Source organism: Loxodonta africana, chromosome 19 (genome assembly GCF_030014295.1).
Source record: "Loxodonta africana isolate mLoxAfr1 chromosome 19, mLoxAfr1.hap2, whole genome shotgun sequence".
NCBI lineage: Eukaryota > Metazoa > Chordata > Mammalia > Proboscidea > Elephantidae > Loxodonta > Loxodonta africana.
The window spans coordinates 44,663,645-44,679,936 of NC_087360.1; positions in this window are offsets into that span (position 1 = coordinate 44,663,645).

Consider the following 16,292-nt stretch of genomic DNA (forward strand, 5'->3'; position numbering starts at 1 on the left):
GTTCTACTCTGTCACGTGGGGTCGCTATGAGTCAAACTCCAGTCGATGGCACCTAACAACAACAACAAACATGTTGCTTTACCTCTTACCAGTGTGTGACCTTAAGTCAGCCTCTGTAACTCTCAGTTTTCATAGCTGTAAAATGGGAATATCTGCCTTGTCGCAAGGTTGTCATGTTAAATGAGATATGTGAGGGAAGTTTTGTGAAGGTCTATACAAGATTAAGATGTGTAAAATATGAGATTTGTTAATGACTCATTTACTTCCTCTCATCCTCCCCAGCCTTCCCTGCCTCAGTCAGGAATGCCACATGCCCCAGAATTCTCTGTTCCAGAAACCTTCTGCCAGGTTCCTTGTCTGTTTCCCCTGATAGACTTAAGCTAGCTCTCTGAGGACAGGGCCATCTTGTTCGCCTTGGTATTCCATACCAAGCACAGGACCTGGCACGTGGAATTCTGTATTGAAAAATGAACAAAACACTATTCTGAGATAATCACTCCAATGATATTTATGAAGGAGTGCTTGCAAGATACGCAGTTTTTCTGTTTCTCTTTAAAATTTATCTTTCGATCAAGTCTCTTGTATCAGAAAGCTATTTCCTTGGACTGCATCGTTTGGGGTCCCAGGCAAACTGCTCCCATAAAGATTACAGCCTCAGAAACCCTATGGGGGCAGTTCTACTCTGTCCTGTAGGTTCGCTATGAGTCGGAATTGACTGTATAGCACACGACAATAGAACCAGCTTAACCTGGAGGATTAAATGGAAAGGGGCACAAGGGAACTTTCTGGGATGATGGAAATGTTCTTGATTGGGATGTAGATTACAGGGCTGTGTGTGTACATTTGCCAGAACTCATTGAATTGTATATTTAAATTCTGTGCATTTCACTGTATGTAAATTTCACCTCAATAAAGGGTTCAGTGTAGAAAAACAAAAATAATGGCTTTTTATTGCTTTTTCATCAGACTATACTGAGAAAATGTATAAGGTCGTGCAACTCAAATGCAGTCTGCAAACCACAACATCAGCATCGCCTGAGCTCTTGTTACAAATGCAGAATCTCCAGTCCCACCTAAGCCCAAAACCACCGAATCAGGATCTGCATTTTTAGCAAGATTGTCAGGTAATTCATATGCGTACTAACTGTTCCAAAAGCACTGGTATCAGGAGGATGAGAAATGGAGTAGGTGACAGGAGAAAGGAGCTGATTCTGTAGGTGAAGTCACCTAGTGGCCATGTTGGGAGACCACCCAGTTCTTCTTGTGCATCATCAAAGTATTCACACCAAGAGGATGTTGACTATTGATGTTGTTAGGTGCCGTGAAGTCGGTTCCGACTCATAGCGACCCTGTGCACAACAGAACGAAACACTGCTCCGTCCTGCGCCAGCCTTACAATCATTGTTATGCTTGAGCTCATTGTTGCAGCCACTGTGTCAAGCCACCTCGTTGAGGCTCTTCCTCTTTTCTGCTGATCCTGTACTTTGCCAAGCATGAAGTAAGGGCTGATCCAGGGACTGATCCCTCCTGACAACATGTCCAAGGTATGTAAGACGCAGTCTCTCCATCCTTGCTTCTAAGGAGCATTCTGGCTGTACTTCTTCTAAGACAGACTTGTTCATTCTTTTGGCAGTCCATTATGTATTCAATATTCTTCACCAGCACCACAATTCAAAGGCATCAATTCTTCTTTGGTCTTCCTTATTCATTGTCCAGCTTTCCCATGCATATGATGCTATTGAAAATACCATGGCTTGGGTCAGGCACACCTTAGTCTTCAAGGTGACATCTTTGCTCTTCAACCCTTTGAAGAGGTCCTTTGCAGCAGATTTACCCATGCTATGTGGAAACGACTCGATGGCAGTGGGTTTGGTTTTTGGTTTTATGCGTCTCTTGATTTCTTGACTGCTGCTTCCATGGCTGTTGATTGTGGATCCAAGTAAAATGAAATCCTTGACAACTTCAATCTTTTCTCCGTTTATCGTGATGTTGCTTATTGACTCAGTTGTGAGGATTTTTGTTTTCTTTATGTTGAGGTGTAATCCGTACTGAAGGCTGTGGTCTTTGATCTTCATCAGTTAAGTGCTTCAAGTCCCCTCTTCACTTTCAGCAAGCAAGGTCGTGTCATCTGCATAACGCAGGTTGTTAATGAGTCTTCTTCCAATCCTCATGCCCGATTCTTCTTCATATAGTCCAGCTTCCTCATATTATTTGCTCAGCATACAGATTGAATAGGTATGGTGAAAGAATACAACCTTGATGCACACCTTTCCTGACTTCAAACCAATCAGTATCCCCCTGTTCTGTCCAAACAACTGCCCCTTGATCTATGTAAAGGTTCCTCATGAGCACAATTAAGTGTTCTGGAATTCCCATTCTGTGCAATGTTAACAGTAATTTGTTATGATCCACATAGTCGAATGCCTTTGCATAGTCAATAAAACACAGGTAAACATCCTTCTGGTATTCTCTCCTTTCAGCCAGGATCCATCTAACATCAGCAATGATATGCTTGATTCCATGTCCTCTTCTGAAACCGGCCTGAATTTCTGGCAGTTCCCTGTTGATGTACTGCTACAGCCGTTTTTGAATGATCTTCAGCAACATTTACTTGCATGTGATATTAATGATATTGTTCTATAATTTCCACATTCGGTTAGATCACCTTTCTTGGGAATAGGCATAAATATGGATCTCTTCCAGTCAGTTGGCCAGGAAGCTGCCTTCCATATTTCTCAGCATAGATGAGTGAGCACCTCCAGCACTGCATCTGTTTGTTCAAACATGTCAATTGATATTCCATTAATTCCTGGAGACTTGTTTTTTGCCAATGCCTTCAGAGCAGCTTGGATTTCTTCCTTCAGTGCCATCGGTTCCTGATCATATGCCACCTCTTGAAATGGTTGAACGTTGACTAATTCTTTTTGGTATAATGACTCTGTGTATTCCTTCCATCTTCTTTTGATGCTTCCTGTGTTGTTAAATATTTTCCCCATAGAATCCTTCACTATTGCAACTCGAGGCTTAAATTTTTTCTTCAGTTCTTTCAGCTTGAGAAACCCCGAGCATGTTCTTCCCTTTTGGTTTTCCATCTCCAGCTCTTTGCACGTCATTATAATACTTTGTCTTCTCGAGCTGCCCTTTGAAATCTTCTGTTCAGTTCTTTTACTTTATCAATTCTTCCTTTTGCTTTAGCTGCTTGACGTTCGAGAGCAAGTTTCAGAGTCTCCTCTGACATCCATCTTGGTCTTTTCTTTCTTTCCTGTCTTTTCAGTGACCTCTTGCTTTCTTCACGTATGATGCCCTTTATGTCATTCCACAACTCGTCTGGTCTGCGGTCAATAGTGTTCAATGTGTCAAATCTATTCTTCAGATGGTCTCTAAATTCAGGTGGGATATACCCAAGGCCATATTTTGGCTCTCATGGACTTGCTCTGATTTTCTTCAGTTTCAGCTTGAACTTGCATATGAGCAATTGATGGTCTGTTCCACAGTCGGCCCCTGGCCTTGTTCTGACAGATGATATTGAGCTTTTCCATAGTCTTTTTCCACAGATGTAGTCAGTTTGATTTCTGTGTGTTCCGTCTGGCGAGGTCCATGTGTATAGTTGCCGTTTATGTTGGTGAAAGAAGATATTTGCAATGAAAAAGTCATTGGTCTTGCAAAATTCTATAATTCGATCTCAATGTTTCTTAAATAAACGAGGTCACATCTGAGCTGAGTTTTGAGAAGTCAGTAAGAGTTTGTCAAGAAGACAGAGAAAAGGATGTCTGAGGGACACAGGAAACAATATTTTCAGAGGTATAGAGGATTCGGGATCATAGCTTGGGGGGTGGTGGTGAGCAGACTGGTGCACTGGGACCACCTGCCCACACTCCTCCAGTTAAGCAACCAGCTGAAATGGAGGCTGGGCCAGAGTGAACAGGCCCTTCTTTGCTATCCCAAGGGATTTCAACTTTACCTTATAGATGATGGGATATCCTGGGCTAATGAATAATGAACACACAAAATAAGGCATCTATACAAAGGAATATACCTCATATTTATATTTTCTTCTCTATCTTGGGGGCCAGTGCCTTCGTTCAGATTCATTGCCTTGATTATTGTAATTTCAAGCCTCTAATTAGCCCTCCTAATGATCTGGCCTCCCTCCAAGCCATCTCCAAATCTGATGATGCCACTTCATACTTACAATAATTCTGTAACCCTTACTGCTGTTAGGAGGAACTCCAAGGACTCAGCTTAGCACTGGCTTCTGCCCACATGTCTAGCCTCATCTGCTGTCGCTCACACTTGCATCTCCTCTGGTCCTGGTGAATCACATGTAGTTCCCCAGCTGTATCAGGCTCCTTAATGCCTTCGTATCTTGGCGCTCACTGTTCTCTCTGCCCAGAGTGCCCTTTTCCAACTCACACTTCATATATACCTCAAAAATCATCCCCTCTGGGAAGCCATCTCCAATCCCTGGTCTGAGTTAGGTGAATCTCCTGTGTTTTTCTATGGCATTGGGAAGCGGGACGTCATAGTGGGAAGCAAGTGAGCCTCAGGCTCCTTATCTGTCAGTCAGGCAGAACAGACCTACATTGCAGAGTTGTGATGTGCGCTAACTTACCTGCTCGGTACAGGAGGCTGCCTGGTTCAGATCCCAGTTCTGCAGCTTGTTAGCTGTACTTAGCCTCTCAGTTCTTCATCTATAAAAATGGGATAATAATAGTACTTAATGGAGCACTGGTGGCGCAGTGGTTAAGCAATAACCAAAAGGTTGGTGGTTTGAGCCCACCCAGAGGCTCTTTGGGAGAAAGACCTGGCGACCTGCTCTTGTAAAGATTACAGCCTAGAAAACCCTATGGGGCAGTTCTACTCTGCCACATACGGATGCTATGAGTCAAAAATTGACTTGACAGCACCTAACAACAACAATACTACCTATCTCATAGGTTGTTATGAAGGTCAAATGAGTTGACATCTGTAAGTACTTCAAATAATACCTGGCATATAGTAAGTACTATAACAAGAGCATATAAGAGAGAAAGAGCCCAACTCATAAGAATCACTCTGTACTACTATTATTGTTTTTCTTGTGGTGCTTGTCACATTATACTGCAAGCTTGGGCTTATGGGGCTGTTTCTCCCACTGCACTGTGACCTCCTTGAGAACAGGCCATGCTTTCTGGTTCTATTTCCAGCACCTAGCACAGGGCCGGTCATTTAGGAGGCGCTCCATAAGTGTTTGACAAGTGGCAGTGCAGTCTCCTAGGAGCCCCTCCCTTCTCTTAAGCAAACGCAGAGATTGAGGAGTGTCTAGAAGCATCTGTCTCATTGGGGGCCCAGGATGCTCATGACACAGGAGCCACCTCAGGACTTGCCTCGCTGACAAAGTGTCTATTAGCTAATTCTCCAGTTTGAGAAGGTGGGGTGGGAGCTGGTTTTGTTCCAGAGCAAGGCAAGTTGCCATCTTAAGCAGGTACAAATGGCCATTAGGCATGGTTGGAATAGTGCTCTATGCTAGGTTTGTACAAGTTAAATCGGTGTTTGTGGACAAGCTCTGGGAGTTCATCACCACTTAGTTCTTTTGAAGAGAAAATATATTTTGAGTTCCAAACAGCCACCATATAAGCAAATGTTTTAGAACACAGTCCAGTCTTAAACTAAGGACCGCCTCAATATTTATTTGTTTCATATGAGAATTGTCTTTACATTTCTTATTAAAGTAAGTCTCAGTCTTTTTAGTCAGTAAATATTTTCGTAGAATTTGTCTGAGATGGCATGGCTGTGCCCTCTTCGACCACATGATGGCAGTGGCTGTACGACAGAGGAGAGGAAAGCAGCGGAGACAAGGGACTGTTTCCTTCCCTTCCTTCTACAAAATTGTAATACATAATGGTCGCGTAGGCTGAGCTTGTAAGTTGTGACAGATGTTAATGAAATGCTGTCTGGCTGAGGTTTTTCATGAACTTCATTAACCGCTGTAATGTGCTCATTCAGGAAACGATTGGTGGATTGACTGATGTTTGTTATCTCAAATGGGATTTAAGGGTGAGGTGAAGAAAGACGATGAGCTTCTGAGATATTTAGCATGTGCTCCAATTAATAGCTTTCTTGCATGTATAATGTGGGGCTTCTTTGGATTGGTTCTTGGGGAAACTTTATCAAACTTACTTGGCTTTAGCCAGTGCCTCCCTGCTGGCCCATGGCACAGCCCCCACCCCCCGCCCCACCCTGTGTGATTCTTTTCCACTCTCTCCCAGCCTTCATCCTCCCTACGCCTTTGTACCCCACCCCTCACTTCTAACAAGTGACTCCACCTTTTAGAAACCATTCATGCTCCATGCTGTGCATCCTCCATTGCAATTCAAAGAATCTGTAAAATGGGCATAATACAATGTAGTAGTTCAATCTCTCAGGCTCTTTGTGACATTTAAATGAGAAAATATACATGATAGCTCAAAATAAATGTAAATATTATTATAAAACAAACAAAACCAAACCAGTTGCCGTGAGTCGATTCCAACTCATGGCAGCCCCATGTGTGTCAGAACAGAACTGTGCTCCATAAGATTTCCAATGGCTGATTTTTTGGAGGTAGATCTCCAGGCCTTTCTTCCAGTGCATCTCTGGGTGGACTCGAACCTCCGAACTTTCAATTAGGAGCCAAGTAACATTAACAATTTGCACCACCCAGGGACTCCAAATATTTTAATAAAACCATACTTTTTGGTACTCCTCATAACACCTAGTCCAATTGTGTTCTAGGTTAAATTAGATTTTGAATTTTTCTTGAAAATTCAAAGAAGTTTTTCATTTATGGAGCTCTGGTGGTGCAGTGGTTAAAAGCTCAGCTGCTAATCAAAAAGTTTGCAGTTCAAACCCACTAGTTTCTCCTTGGAAACTCTATGGGCAGTTCTACTCTGTCCTGTAGGGTCGCGCTGAGTTGCAATCAACTCAGCCACAGTGGATTTGGTTTTTTTGTTTTGGTAGCTCTGTATATGTTAATGTCAATTAAAATGAAAGTGAGTAACTAGCTAATTTATGAGTTACATTTATGTTTTAACTTCACACTTTGAAACTGTGTGACTCTGGTAACGTTATCTCACCTTCTCGAGCCTCAGTTTTTTCAACTGGAAAATGGGGATGATAACAGGATTTTTTTTTAAGTGCACAACAATAGTGACCATCAGTAAATAAAACTTACTTGAGTATGTTTGAATTTTACATGGCTTGTATTTCGCTTGGTGAGCCCAGCTCGGCTAACACTTCTATATGGCAATACCATAATCCAGGTGTTTTGTATTGAATAAAGAAATGTTTAATTACCTTTTATTTTCACAGTGACACTTTATGAATTTAATTATGCCTCACTGTTTATGAAGATAAAATATTGCGATGTCTCAGCCTTCATCTATTTGCATGCTGTCTTACTTCTGAGGGCGGTGTAATTAGTTGCATATCTGTTTGGAGGATTACGTATAAAGATTTAACAGAAACTGAAAGATATTTGAGTTTTCTCTTACGACCTATGAACCAAAAAAAAAAAAAAAACCAGAAAACAAAAAACAAACCTTTTGCCGTTGAGTCAATTCCGACTCACAGCGACCCTATAGGACAGAGTAGAACTGCCCCATAGGGCTTCTGAGGCTGTAAATCTTTACGGAAGCAGACTACCACATCTTTCTCCTGTGGAGCAGCTGGTGGGCTCGAATTGCTGACCTTTTGGTTAGGAGTCACATGCTTGAACCACCGTGCCACCAGAGCTCGTTTATAACCTATGAGAAATCCTGTAATTTTGGCAATTTTAGTGGCAAAGGGAAGAGGGGGCAGCCCTGTTGTAACAGGTATATATGTTCCTGTCCCCATCAACCACATGTATAGAATATGGTTCTTTGCAGGTAAGAAAATACTTTTATATTCATATACAACCTTGTAATCTAGGGAGTCCCTGGGTGGCACAAATGGTTAAGTGCTTAGCTACTAATCAAAAAGTTGGTGGTTCAAACCCACTCAGAGGCACCTTGGAAGGTAGGCCTGGCAGTCTGCTTCCAAAAGGTCATAGCCTTGAAAATCCTAGGGAGCTGTTTTACTCTGCATACACGGGCTGGCCATGAGTTGGAATCCACTTGATGGCAGCTAACAACAACAATCTAGGGTTATTATATTATCCTCTTTTCTGAGATGAACATAGATTCATGAAGGTTAAGCAACTTGCCTAAGATCATCCTGGTTAAGTAGCATTGCCAGAACTTAAATGTTTTGATTCCAAATCGGGAAACCATAAACTCCATATACAAGTTGGCAAATTCTGGTGGAATTTGGGATGGTCTTTTTTTGACTTTAATAAGAACCACATTACTTATTACATTTAGAGCGCAGACTATGGGCTGGGCACTGTGCTAAGTGCTTTGTAGACATCCACTCTGTGGGGTAAGTGTTATTATCACCATTTTACCGTTGAGAAGAGTAAGGCCTGAAGAGGTGAAATGACTTAAGGTGGCAGAGCTGGGACTCAAACCCACTTGATTCCCAAGCTCATGCTCTTAACCATACTTCTCAATGATCTCTGCAGGCATCTATGGAACACTGTCTTTGTGTAGGTGAGCTGGTTCTAAGGACCTCCTTTTTTTCCTCAACTCTGGGCTCCCTCCTGATAGCAACCTCTTTATTGTTGCCTCTCCTCAGTTCATAGAGGAATCATTCATTGCCCACCGGCTGCACATCCATTAAAAGAAAGGCACGGGGTGGGTCTTTCACAGGCCCATTCTTTGACCCATTGTTGATGGGACTCCCACGCTGAGCTTGTGCATGTTCACTGCCCACCATCTATTCCTGACAGAGGCCTCTTTAGTTTCTCTTCTTCCTCTGACTAATACACTTAAGAAAACACCTCTTCGTCTACTCTAAATTTCCACCTGGAAAAAAGGGATGAGCATCAAGGAGGTAGAGGACAAAACACTCTCTCTGCCCCGCATGGGCCAACTGTGCCTAGTGCTGGGGAGCTCTGTCATCACCTGTGCCGTTGCCAGACTCCTTCTCTTTCTGGGCCTCAGTTTCCCTTTCTGTAGAAATAGGCAGTTGGATTAGCTAGTTAATAGCCTTTATTTTATGAATGGCCAGATATTTGGCCTCTCCTAGTAAGGGGAAGCAAGAAGGAAGGAGTGAAGAGCAAGAGAAGGCAGACTTCACGGGGAAGCAGCTTCACAGTGCAACGCGGGTCAAAGGCAGTAATAACAGCATAGCTGTGGTTTCAGGAGAGGCCTTAAGGGGGCAAAAAACACTTTCCATCAGGGCTTGCATGAAGGGAAACATATCACTCTTAATTTTTGTCTTCCTAGTCTGGACTACAGTCCCACATATACTGTTAACATAATTTGAAAGATTTTAAAAAGCTTTTATAATAAAAGTGCTCAGTGTTCTCTTCAGAGATTAGAAAACATAGATTAAAAAAAAGAGTAATAAATCTAGACCAATAGTATTCAAACTTCTTTAACTTCGTCTAACTATTGCGAGAGGTCTAGCAATAAAACATTTTTGAGCACACTTGACTCACTAAAGTGCAAATTAAAAAAGATAAGATAAAACAAAAACCAAAGCCCCAATTTCCTGAAGCCCAGGGGGACCTCGGGTGTGCAACCTGCTTTGGAGACCAGTGGTCTAGACAGACTAACGTTTAGCTACGTTGACTGTACTGAGGACGGTAAGGACTGTCTGACAGCTCCGTATTCCTGGCACCTGGTGCTGTGCGTCTCCTATCAGGAACTCAACACACGTTTGTCGGCTGAGTGAATGAAAGGGTGAATGAATGGGTAGTGGGGGTGGGGGAAGATCACAGGCAGAGTCGGAGAAGAGGGAGAGGTTGGCTCCTAGCCACTATGGGAAGGCAGAGCCCCAGATGTAGGGTGGTTTACTGACGTTTTCATCAAGACCCTGGACTCCTCCTAGGCAAGCTGTACACCTGCCAAACCAGGCCCTTCAAAGTTGGGGATCTTGTGTTTCTGCAATGCTGAAGCAGCTGCCATTATTTTGAAAAGCCAGAAGATCACAGAAAGCCAAGACTGAAAGTGATAGTAGCTTGTCTAGGGAGACACCTGAAAATTGAATTATCCCCAAAATGGTTGTGGCCAAAATCTCATGGTTAGTTTGTCCTTAATGTTAGTTGCTGGGGACTCCTACAGGTATTTAAATAAACCTGTTCTAGAAAATCCAGTTTGCCCAATGAGTTTTTAGCAAATTGAGCCACTGCAAGTGATAATGACACCTATTTTCTGAGAAGGGCCCATTCCTTTCCTAGGGTATCTGATAAGTAGCTCCACTCAGACCTAGAACAAGTGTGATTTCAGAGGGTCCCTTCTGCTCGTTGGGAGTTGTGCAAGTGGGAAGTGATGATCACTGAACCATGTTGATGCGAGTGTGGAAAACTCACTCCAAATTCTACATTCCTACCTTGGGGGGATTAAATGAGAAAAACATGTATGTAGACAAGTTTAGCTCATTGCCTGGCACATAGTAGATTTCAGTAAATATTAATTTCTTTGTCCTTCTTTTGTGTACTTGTTACCACTGCCTCCCTCTCAATAGCGCTGTTGTTGTTAGCTGCTATTGAGTTAGTTTCTACCCATGGTGACTCCATGTATGCAGAGTAGAGCTGCTTTATAGGGTTTTTAATGATGTGACCTTTCTTAGAAACAAATTGCTAGGCCTGTCTTCTGGGTGCCTACGGGTGTGTTCTAACCATCAGCCTTTTGGCTAGTAGGCAAGTGCTTAACTGTTTGCTCTACTGAGGAGCTCCTTCAAAAGCCCGATTCACAGTGACCCTCTAGGACAGAGTAGAACTGCCCGATTGGGTTTCCTAGGCTGTAGTCTTTATGGGCTAAGTTGTAAGAGCTTGGCTGCTAACCAAAATGTTGGCAGTTCAAATCCACCAGCCACTCCTTGGAAACCCTTGTGGGGCAGTTTTACTCCGTCCTGTAGGATCACTATGAATTGGAATCGAGTTTACGGCAACAAGTGTGGTTTTTTAATCTTTACGGGAGCAGATTGCCAGGTCTTTCCCCTACGGAACAGCTGGTGGGTTCGAACCACAGACTTTCAGATTAGCAGCTGAGCACTTAACCACTGCACCACGGGGAGTCTAGATCCATCTGAATTCTGTCTCCTTCCCTACCCAGTTGCCCCTCAGAATCTCCCCCATCTTGTTTTTTGGCCCACACTAAGGAAACGCCCTTTCCCCCCAATTCCTCTGCACTTGCTGTCTGTACCACACAATGTGGGACTTAATTACATAGTCTTGCATTGTTCTCTAATTGTTTCACATATGTTTGTGTTGTCTCCTCCCAATTAGTTTATGAGCTCCCATGAACCAAATGGGGAGATGTGCTGGAGCCAGGAAGGCTGGGCTCGGTCCCAGCTCTGCCATGTACTGAACGAATTATTTAACTCCTCAACTTCAGTTTTCTCAACTGCAACTTGGAGATATAACACCCGCCTCACAGAGTTGTTGCCAGGGATAATGGGTGTGAAAGCGCTATGTAAAATGTAAACCGTTGTACAAATGTAAAGGGCTGTTATTATCACCTTTGTTGAACCCACCAGAGCCCCAGCACGCCTCCCCTGCCTGCTGGAGTGTAGATGATAAATACCTGATTGATGGAATATGGAATAGTTTTTGACAGCTCCTGTTATAGGCTCGAGAGACCACAGGTTTGAGCCTAATCCTGCAATTATTCCCTTCATTGGCAATGCAAAATTCTCCTAAATCCCTAAGCACCCTCAGCCTTCAGCTGACGAAGCAGGGGGCTGTCTCCCCACAGAGAACGGAACTGTACCCAAAAACTACCACAGGTGGGAGCTGCTCCTTTGACTAAGATTGTGGTGGTGGCTGGGGACAGTCTTTCCAGGGACCCTCCCCTGCAGAAAACTAGCAAGCGCAGAGGAAACTAATCTTTTTTTGTTAAAGGTATCACAGCAGCAGTGGATGCTTGTAGGATATTTTCCTGCCACACTTTGCAAATGAGAAAAAGGATTGTGCTTTCAGCAGATACCCACCGGCAGGGAGAAACAGCAGTATTTTGGCGGGGGGGGGGGGGGGCGCGGTTTTGATAAGAAGCCAGGCAGTTACTTTTTCCCTTTATGTAGAAAACTCTGGTTTAGGCTTGCTGGTGAATGTCGTGCAAAGCTTATCTTTTGTTAGTCTGCCGAACAATGTTATTGGTTATAATTGGGGCAATTATGTGTGGCTCGAAGAAGCTAAACACAGATGTTTAAGCCCAGGATCAGGGTATTCAAGACGAAAGCAGCCTGCTTTAAATAGTCCATTTCCCAAATCATCCTGCCTTACTTGAAATTCCCCCAGAACTTGCACATGTTCCCACCGAGATGGGGGCAGAAAGGGATGGGAAATGAAGGGAGGGGAAGCAAGACACACAGGGAGAAAGAGGCACAAAGAGAGGAGAAAGGAAGGAGGCTGAGAAAGAGCAGAGAGAGTTTGGATGCTGTGACTTCTGAAAGTAGTTTTCCACAGGACCTGGGCAAAACCTGGGTAGGAGAGTTGGGCAAGATACAAAGAGAGAGAAGAGCTCTTAAAATGATTCAGGGTCTAGGAGACCAAGGGTATCTCTGCAGAAACTCTCTATGGAATTCACACACAGCGGCTGTGTTCAGCAATGTACAGGTAGAGAATATCTCCCTGGGTTTGAATCAACAACGCTATTAGCAATTTCTATTCAGTACATAAGGGAGAAGGGTTCCCTTAGGATTAAAAGCGCAAATATAAATAGTGTCAAATTCAGCGAAATGTTGAAAACCATCCTGAACAGAATTATCAGGGAAGGTAAAGAAGTCAGTCACAGAACAAAAACCCTCATGAGAGAACCAGGGGCTTCCTGAGGGAAGCCTTGCAAGGCAAGCCCCCTTCTAAGTGCCTGCCCCTCATCTAACCTCACTCCTATAGCCCTCTCTTTTCAACATATAGCAAAAAACAAAGTGGGGGCTAAAACTGGAGAATCAAACTTTTCCTATTTCTAAGTTCAGCTCTTTCTTCTTCTGCATTTCTCTTCAAGATAAAAAACTTAAACCCCCATCCAAGCACTGAAAATAAGGTGCATGAAATAATCTTACAAGAAGACCAGCAGCATCTAAATTGGACAAAAGAGGGTGGCTGAGGAAAAAGCTCCTGGCTATCCTGTTCTTCCCCAGTCCTGAGGCTCTTAGCAGTTTGTCCTAGGGCTGGGGTTCGCATGCAGTTGCCTTACCTGAGAGCTGTCGGTAGCTGGGCTCCCTCGGATGTGAGGCTTGGTTCTGCTGTATCAGCCACACCAGCATATATATCCTCCCCACACACACGCACAGCCCTCCCCTTCCCTGCCCACCTCAATGACACATACACATGCTGACCCCCTTAATCAACTCAACAGCAGAACCTACAGTCCTTCCTGGCTGCTCCCCTCCCCCTTCACTCTGCAATCAAACCTGTGACATCCCAACCATCCCCATCAGTCCATTTTCAAGCCTGCTTTACCTGGACTCTGTTCAGCCAGGATCCCCACAGCTGCCTTCCCTTTGCTTCCAGAGGCGTTGTGAGGACTGGCAGGGAGCAATGACAAGTCAGTCAGAAAAAAAGACTCCTGGTGACAGCGACGAGGCAGACCCCAAACGCTGGAGTCTCCTTGAGCAACCTTTTTGCCTCAGGACTAAAGAATAGGAAGTGGGCAGAGGGAGGGAAAGCTCACGCCAAGCTCCCATCGGCACAGAGAAGCCCAGAGCTAAGTGAAGCTCCCTCCTGATGTCACTGCCCCCTTGAGCAGCAACAGCTAGGCCACTGCGAGTGGCTGGCTCTGCCTGTGAAGGGCTGGGTCAGAAGTCATTTCACAGGTACCCACAGCATGGTGCAATGGAAAATACTGAGACTGGAGAATCAGATTCAAGTGTCTGAAATTCTGGCTCTACCATCAGAGCAAGGTGTTTATCTTTGCAAACCTCTGTTTCTTCTTCTGTAAAATGGGTATAATACAGGCTGGTTGTGAGTAGTAGAATGAAATTCTGTTTGTATCTGGAACATATGAGGCCTTTAATATTAGTTCTGCATCCCCCTACACTTTTGACACTAAATACTACTACCTGAATCTAGAAATCTCATGTCAGCGTCCAGCGTTACAACAGAGCAGCGTCACTAAAGGTGCTTGCGTACCTGAGGGTGTCACCACCAAGTCCCTTGGAGGCTTGAAGCTGTTAAATATGTCCCCACCTCAGTAGGGAGCCTCCTTTTCTTTTGCTGCTCAGGTAGGGGGTGGATTGCATAAGGTAGGTCATAGTAAGCTCAGGCAGAGAATCTTTAGGTTCTATAGAGTCCTTGTGGATCCTCTCCTCTCGTTGCCCCCTAGGCAAATTGCACCATGACCTCTTCTCTGGCTCTCCTAAAAAAAACTAAAAATAAGAGGATCCAAAATCCCAGAATTTGAGCCTATGTTGGCAAGGAGCTCAAGCACTAACTTAAGTAGCAAGTCTGACACTCTTGTCAACCTGGGACTGAGTGGAGAAGGATTAAAGAAAGCACCTGCCCTGACTGCTGATAGGTATGGGGTTTGTTTTGGGGGTGATGGAAATGTTCTGGAACTAGATAGTGGTGATGGTTAACCAACATGATGAATATAATAAAAACCATTGAATTGTACACCCTAAAACGGCAGATTTTATGTTCTGTGAATGATATCTCAATATAAAAATATTCATAAAAGAAAAAGAAAAGAAGGGAGGAAGGGAGAAAAGAAGGAAGGAAGGGAGAAAAAAAGGCTGTCTCAGGGTTAAGAGCAACAAAATCTAAGAATAAAATTTCCCTCCCACCTATGTTCACAGCACAAGGGCCCAGGAGACCAGCATACTCACGATTCCTCTCTTAGATCTCTGTTGCCCAAACTTCACACTTTGTTACTACAGGTCAAAGCTACCACTATGAACTCTTTGGAAAATGAGGACTTTCACTGCATGATATGGGGCCAGTTTTGCATCCAGACATACATCGGGGTCCCAGGTCTGGAGCTTGATTTCACACATGCATGGCAGATATTGCTGGTTGCCTACCCAATACCCATTCTTCTGCTATTCCTTACTAAACAGTACTTTTGATTTTATTCTGGGTGGCAAATGTGCTCAGCTAAAAGACTACATTTTCTAGCCTCCCTTTAAGCAAAGGATGCCCAATGAGAATCAAGCTGCTAATCATTGTGTGAGACTTCAAGAAAAACTCTTTTAAGGAGAGTTGACTGAGTTAGAAGAGACATCCTCTTTGCCATCCCTCCTTCCTGACTGGAACACCAAGTGATGGCTGGCGCCCTAGCAGCTATATTGGATTATGAGACAACATCGAGGATGGAAACCATGGGCTAAATATGATGGAGCGTAAAGATAGGGATTACGAGTCCGTGATGACTTTGGAGCTGCTATACCAATCCTGGTCTGCCTACCTCCAGTTTTTTTTTTTTTTTTTTTTTTAAAGGCAAAACAATAACAACAACCTTTTAAAAAGTATCAGTCAGGGGTTCGGGCCAAGACAGCAGAGTATTCAGGTGCTTCCTATGGTCCCTCTTAAAACAAAGACCTAAAAAACAAGTGAATTATTATATATGACAATCTAGGAACCCTGAACATCAAAGCAAAGTTGAAGAATCGGACTGAGTGCCAAGAGGAGAGAGAGATGGTTCAGAAGCAGCAAGGAGTTGCCAGAAGTGACCTGGTTGGCACCGGCACCCTGTAGGCTGGATCGGCTGGCGCATGTGGGGTGAGGCGAGCAGTGGCTTTCAGGATGCGTTTTCCACATCAGGAGAGACCAAGTAGTGGAAAGTCTGCTCAAGCCTCTAGAAACAGAGAGAATCAGCGCTCAATCTGCAAAAGATAAGTACAAGAGTCTAACCTACTGCGTGGATCAAAAAAACCCTTCCCCCATTTGGGAAGTAACTATGTCCCATTTACCTGCCCCCTCCCCAATCTGCTCTGGTGCCGCTTCAGCTTCAGTGATTGTTGTGCCCCTTGGGCTGGAAGTAAGACCCATTGCACATCCTGAGCCATTCTCCTGGCTTTGGAGAGGGAACAACAAATTAACAAACAGGAAAAAATACTCTGCCAGCTCCCCTAAGCCAGGAACTCAGGGGATACACAGCCCCTTTGCTTAGGCACAGGCATAAGGGGTCCATGGACTTTGAATGCCTTTCACCCCTGCCTAGACCTGTGTGGGACCATTTCAAAAGCATAGGCCCTCATTAGCACAGTACAACAGGCTATATACCAGAAGGCTATTTTCAATTGCATCA